The sequence below is a fragment of the Palaemon carinicauda genome, chromosome 19, assembly GCF_036898095.1.
Source record: "Palaemon carinicauda isolate YSFRI2023 chromosome 19, ASM3689809v2, whole genome shotgun sequence".
Lineage (NCBI taxonomy): Eukaryota > Metazoa > Arthropoda > Malacostraca > Decapoda > Palaemonidae > Palaemon > Palaemon carinicauda.
Window position 1 is genome coordinate 31763911 of NC_090743.1, and position 7500 is coordinate 31771410.

At 32.0% G+C, this 7500-nt stretch overlaps 1 protein-coding gene across 5 annotated transcripts in view; it reads left to right on the forward strand.

Moving 5' to 3' along the window:
• The window catches only part of LOC137658561 (otoferlin-like), a 212666-nt gene that overhangs the window by 7492 nt on the left and 197674 nt on the right, over positions 1-7500 (forward strand). The window lies entirely within an intron of this gene.

Here is a 7500-nt window from a genome sequence, read left to right on the forward strand (position 1 = left end):
CATCGTCACTTTTAGCTTATGTGAATTTATGCATAATTTTATTGGTTACAAACAATAAAAATTATGATAATAATAATGATAATATCAGTTATAATGTCTTCTTAATGTCTTCTGAAGGTTTGTAGTTTGAAGTTATATTTTCCTATGTTTTTCTATATTTTATATGTCAAGGAACTCATTATAAAATCTTATTGTTGATGATTTAATATTAGAAATTAAGAATTGCTTTTTAATTCAATAATATTTCTTTTATTATATATCTTTAGATTTTAAGAGTTTGAGAGTTGTGTTGAAAATCTATTATTATTATTATTATTATTATTATTATTATTATTGCACGGCACCCGTCAAAAATGCCGGCTAATTATTTACATAGATATGCATACACGCACACGCAACCCCCTCTCACCTTGGTATAGCCACTCTTCTTCCTCCTTCCTAAAGGACCGTGCGAGCTAAGCGTGACCAAAAAGAAATACTCTGTATATATATATATATATATATATATATATATATATATATATATATATATATATATATATACACAAATATATTTACATATAAATATGTATACATAATATATATACTGTATATATATATATATATATGTGTGTGTGTGTGTATATATATATATACATGCATATGTATATATAGATATATATACATATAGTATATATACAATATAAATATATTTATATGTATACATGTATATGTACATATGTACATATATAAATATATATACATATAATATATACAGTAAAAATATATTTATATATATATATATACTTACTGTATATGTATTATATGTATATATATAATGTTCTGAAATCCATATGTTCATAAAAAGCTCCTCAACATTGTTCCCCCCACCCCTGCTTCTCCATCTTTGATATGCTGCTGGTAAGCTAAAAATACGATTTTTTTTTCTTTTGCATATCACTTTCCACTACAGAATCATCCCGCTTCTTCCCACTACGATTGAAATCCGAATTGCGAATTACGATGCGGAAAATTTCATATTCATAGTTTTCTTCTTTTGCTATTTGCGGGCGACGAGAGAGAGAGAGAGAGAGAGAGAGAGAGAGAGAGAGAGAGAGAGAGAGAGAGAGAGAGAGAGAGAGAGAGAGAGAGAGAGAGAGAGAGAGAGCACTGTACCGCTCGTTTTCTATAAAAGCAGCTGCATTTTTAAAATAGGACATTACCCTTCTATCTGGAATGTTTTTTCTATTTTAAATATTCTTTCTTGTTATTTTCCCTTTTGATGATGGATTGAAATAGATTCTTCCCTTTGAAAGGCTTCGGTATTTTTCCCTTTTATTTTCTTATTAAATATGTGATGGAAAGGTAAGGTGGCATGGCGAACACTGTTAAAAAAAAAATGAAGAAATAAAAAACATAACTTTAATCGGAAATTATATGTGAAAACGTACTCTTCTCAGCAGTATTTCAGTAAAATACAGGCGACCGTGATTTATACCCCACCTTGTTTTTATCTTTTACGGGTTGGTGACCGTAATATCACTCCTTAACTTCAATATATCCGTTTGTAAAACTGTAGATGCCAAGCAATATTTATTCCAGGACTTTTACGGTGTTTTTGCAACAATTATTTAAATCTATCCCAGAATAAGCGGAATAGTTCATTCATAAAGTGGCTGTGAATCTTTTTTTATAAATAGATTACATGATATCATTGAAAGCAAAATTATTATTTTTTCTATTTACTCTGATGAAAAGGTAATGAAAGCAGCCATTTTTATGAATGGGATACTAATTATCTCAATGAAAAGGTTTTATGACTCACATTGACAGGATAGCGATAATTCGTAAGAAAACATATTGATTCCTTCTGTCATTTTTTTTATGATATGGTTTTGTTATTATAAAAAGCAATTTTAATAAGGCGTAAGCCTCTGATAAATTATATATCTTGATGTCAAGAATATGACCTGCATTATTATTAATATTAATATTATTATTACCCCCACCAACGAAGTTGGAGGAAGGTTATGCTTTCTCCCCTGTTTTTTTTTTTTTTTTTTTTTTTTTTTTTTTTTTTTTTTTTTTTTGAGAACAGCTTCTTGGCCACAATTTTAATCGTAGATTAATTTGGTGGAATTAACTGTTATGTAAAAAGCTGGAAATGATTAAATTTTGGAAGGTCAATGTCAAAGTCAAGCAAAATGTCCAATTAACGTAATCAGCCATAAGTTTGGATATCGTTATCACAGAGACTTCAAACTTAGTTCATATTTGAGTGTATGAAAATCCACGTCAATTAATACCTCTTAAGGTCAAAGGTCAAGGCCAAGGTCTAGCAAAAGGTTGAGAAATAAGCTGCGGCGGTGGAGGTCTGCGCTCTACTGAGTGCCCTCCTATAGTCAATTCTTTTTAGTGATGCAGATTTGCACCGACTCTCAGGGGTGCCCTTTTCGCTCGGAAATGTTTCCTGCTCGCTGATTGATTGAACAAGATGATTCTAACCAATCAGATAGCAGGAAACTTTTCTGAGCTAGAAGGGCACCGCTGCGAGTCGGTGCAAATGCGCCTCATTAAAAAAAATTGAGTATAGTTATTATTATACCAAACTACAACAACCCTATTTGGCAAGGGGCAGAATTCTGTTAAGACAGAGGGACCCCAAATAAAGAAAGAAGCCCAGCACGAATAAGAAACTAAAGATGCTCATAAACTATAAGAGAAATGACGAAAAATAAGTACATTAAATGTTAAATGATGAAGTAACAGATATCATATGGAACGGGTCTTGAGGGAATTCTTTGCCAAAAATTCCGTCGATTCACCTATCTGATTTTTCAGGTTATTCTACTGTTTGCTCTCAACCGGAATTAAACTAAAAATACTATATGATCTTTTTTGTGTTATTTGAAATATTAATATTAATTATCATTGCCATTTCTATTGAGTACAGTTCTTTTTTATTTATATTTTTATTTTTAGGAAATATGACTTGTGAAATGAGTTTATGATTTGACCCGTTGTGTAATTTCATAATATTGTATTTGCTGTTTATGAGGAGAATGGTCAATTAAATATCTATCTATCTCTCTATCTATCTATCTATTGTTGATACTGGCGAAATATAATTTGATTATTATTATTATTATTATTATTATTATTATTATTATTATTATTATTAGCTAAGCTACAACCCTAGTTGGGAAAGCAGGATGCTATAAGCCCAAGGGCTCCAACAGGGAAAAATAGCCGATTGATATCCAGGTCTAGAAAAATAAATTTAAAAGACTTATAGTTTCTCTTCTCCAACGATTTAAAAGAAGAGTCACTACTCTAGACTGGACTAAAGCTTACTATTGTTTAAATTTGTCCAAGATTATAAGGATAAATTTCAAGAGTACCAGAATTAGCAATCTTAGGAGTATACAAATTCTCTCTCTCTCTCTCTCTCTCTCTCTCTCTCTCTCTCTCTCTCTCTCTCTCTCTCTCTCTCTCTCTTACATTTGATCAAAATTCTATTCTTATCTCCCTCGATAAATTCACGTTTTGGTTCAGTTTTGTGTAAATTTCTCTCTCTCTCTCTCTCTCTCTCTCTCTCTCTCTCTCTCTCTCTCTCTCTCTCTCTCTCTCTCTTGCATTTGATCGAAATTCTCTCTCATTACCGTACATTTGATCAAAATTCTCTCTCATTACCATACATTGATCAAAATTCTATTCCAATCTCCCTCGATAACGTCCTGGTTATGGTTAAGTTTTGTGTACATCTCTCTCTCTCTCTCTCTCTCTCTCTCTCTCTCTCTCTCTCTCTCTCTCTCTCTCTCATTGTCGCATTGCTGGCTTTTTTCTAGTTCCCGTTGTGGAGAACAATTGTAATTTGGCGTAGTCCATTCACTTTCCCCATTTCATGTTGTGCCAAATGTAAGGTTTCTTTTTATTTTTAGAAGAAAAAAATTTTAGTGGCAAAAGATTTACGAATGAACAATGGTTGGAAGGGGTTGGACTTTTTTAATTAGTATGGGTATGATCAGAAAGTTGTTCGATTTCACGAAAGGAATTAAAGATTTGTTTCAGTAAAGTTTTAAGGCGTTTTGGGGAAAATAACCATTTTCCTATTGGCTTTGTTTCTCTATAAACCCAAATGAATGTTTTACACAAAAGTCAAATTACCTTGATAAAAGGAAATTAGATCTGTACTAATGTATCAGTTACGTAATGACGCGCGGTCTGCAAACTAACAATTAATTATTTTTCGTTTTGCAAAAACAATTATTCTTACTAATTATGTAATTCGGGCAATAAAACCACATCACTGTTTTTGGCATTGTAGAGATCTTATGACAGTTGAAATGGCATTAATTAGTCGTTGGTAGGCAAATCATAAACAGTCAGCTAATTGCCTAATCGCTGGATCCTATGTTTTATGAAGACATGTTAACAACATAATTGTCTTTATTATGCTTATTCATTGTGTTCTGAATAATCACTGTTATCCTTCTTATAACGCGTAGAAGGGCACCAGCCACCTGTTGTGATACTACCGCTAGAGTGTTATTTGGGCCTTTGACTGGCCAGGCAGTACTACATTGGTTCCTTCTCTCTGGTTACAGTTCATTTTCCCTTTGCCTACACATTCACCGAATAGTCTGGCCTATTTCTTTACATATTCTCCTCTGTCTTCATACACCTGACAACGCTTGATTGCCAAACCAATCTTCCTTGTTCAGTGGCTACTATCCTCTTGGTAAGGATAGAAGAGACTCTTTAGCTATGGTAAGCAGCTCTTCTAGGAGAAGGACACTCCAAAATCAAACCATTATGCTTTTGTCTTGGATAGTGCCATAGCCTCTGTACCATGGTCTTTCACCCTCTGGGGGTAGAGATTTCTTGCTTGAGGGTACACTCAGGCATACTATTCTATCTTATTTCTCTTCCCCCTTTTTTTTTAAGTTTTTATAGTTTATGTATGAAATATTTATTTAAATGTTGTGACTGTTCTCGAAATATTTTATTTTAATTGTTAATTACTTTTCTTGTAGTTTCCTTATTTCCTTTCCTCACTGGGCTATCTTCCCTGTTGGAGCCCTTGGGCTTATAGTATCCTACTTTTAGAACATGGGTTGTAGCTTTGCAAATAATAATAATAATAATAATAATAATAATAATAAATAAACAAATAAATAAATAATTAAGTCACACAAAAATATATAGCAAGGTCATTGAAAGAAATTATCTAGATAATTTATGAGCAAATTGTATAGTCATCATACTGCTATCTGTCTGATTAATGTTGTCTATAATCATTTCTTTTTAGCGAGGCAGGTTTACACCGACTCGCAGGGGTGCCCTTTTAGCTCGGAAAAGTTTCCTGATCGGTGATTGGTTGGACGAGATAAAACTAACCAATCAGATAGCAGGAAACTTTTCCGAGCTAAAAGGCCACCGATGCGAGTTGGGGCAAATGCGCCTCATTAAGAAAAAATGAGTCTAGTGATTTAAAGAACTTAATCAGAGCTAAGTCATAACTCATAGTATGACAGAATGTTTGAAGTTACTCCTCTTGATTACTGTGTAATTACTTTTCATTTGCCAAGATAAAGTGCGTTCTCCTTTGAGGTATTTACTAAAGATTTATTGAGAATTATTGCAATGCCATTGCATGCCTCGATTGTCGTAATAAATTTTGAGTAATAGTAGCTTTTATACTTGAAATTGTTTGTGTATTTCGCTTACAATGTCCTTTGGAAATAATAATTTTTTATTTTATTTCTTTTTATATTAAATTTTTACTATTTTTAACTATTAATATTATGGAATAATAAATCCTCATAAGTTTTGCTGTAAAAGTGTGTTAGAAATTTATATTACAAAGATAGTTATCGGGAACTTTAACAATTATTTTCTAATTAGAAAAATATTGAAACAAATTTTAAAGTAAACTCAGAAAATATTGAAACAATGCTAACAATATGTTTGTATTGATGTTTCAATAATTCAAGTGAATCCGTCACTCTCAGAGGGTCTTCTGGAACGCCCGAATTGTAATTCTGCAAACTGTAAGCTTTGATTTAATTTCTAGAGACATTAACCCCTTCGCTACTATGACGTCAGGATACGTCAAAACATGCCTGGTGATACACACGGTGACTTCGGGATACGCCATTACCATTGTTATTATCATCATCATTACTAAAGCAATTGGCAATTCAGTGTACTCTTAAATATTATATTGATTAATGATCGTATTTAGAGTTGACACTTAATAGTAAATAATGGCATTAAAGAATTGATTAATGGCTATTTATTGAGGTGTTGATTATGAGCTTTTGGATTGGATTGATAAATTTGAGCTACATAGCTCGGTGTTGAGTCCTGTGAGGCTAATCAGTGCCCAAATGTAACAAGGGGAAATCCCTCTGATAATTATAATAATAATGATAAAAATGATAAGAGATGATCATTCTATAAGTATGATTACACGGTATACAATACTCCAGCTACAAAGAGTTAAAACTTACAGATAAAGAGATGTTTGTTATATTTTCTTCCCTTAGTCCATCGCTTTCCATAGAAATTGCGGTAATTTTTAGAGCAGTGTTGTCATGAGTTTCTATAAATCTAGGATCATTGGATTACATACTGACATTGCCAACTCTGTCAGAGTCGAATTTGACTCATTGTGATGGTAAAACTCCTCTTTTTTTTTATGCATACTGACAGCTAAGTCAGAAAACCCCAAATCACTCAATCAATTGCAACCTTGAATTACAGACTGGCATGTCCAGCTCCGTAAGAGATGAATTTGACTTATGTGTTGGTAAAACTCCTCTTTTACATTAACTGGCAGCTAAGTCAGAAAACACTATAGGTCAATCAATCAATCAATTAAGTGGGAAAAGTAGCACCGCTGTCAATCATAATAAAAACACTTCCCTTTCTTGGTGGATCAAAGTGAGTAGTACGTTTGTTAATATCTCACCTTTTTGCAGGAAATAATTTTTTAGTGCTTTTTTGTGGTGTTTCAATTATCTCCCCACCAAACTGTATGCAATGTTATTTTTCTAATGATTGGTGTAATTTTTTTTCTTTAGATATATGAAATTATCTAATCTGATATTAAGGGCAATGTTCGATGCACTAATTGCCGCAAACTTTTTTCCCCCAAAGAATCTTTTATTGTTGGAAATATCATATAGATTTAATGATTATTATTAATTAAAAAAACTAATCCAAAACTTAAAAATGATTCAAATGCACTACGAAAGTCGTTATATATCAATACTAGTCCTTGGAGAATTCGATAGAAAATACAATATTGTCATTACAATGTGGTTCCACAAAATATTGCTTTTAAAGAAGAGAGGGAAATGTCAAATCTATGGAAATACAATTTAAAAAAAAAAAAAGAATTCAAAAATATTTTCTGTTTTGTAACAAAAAGGAATGATTATATTTTATATTTGTCGTAAAAAAAATTTGGACGAATAAAGAGGAACTTGTTCAAATACACGCTCGAAGGATTTG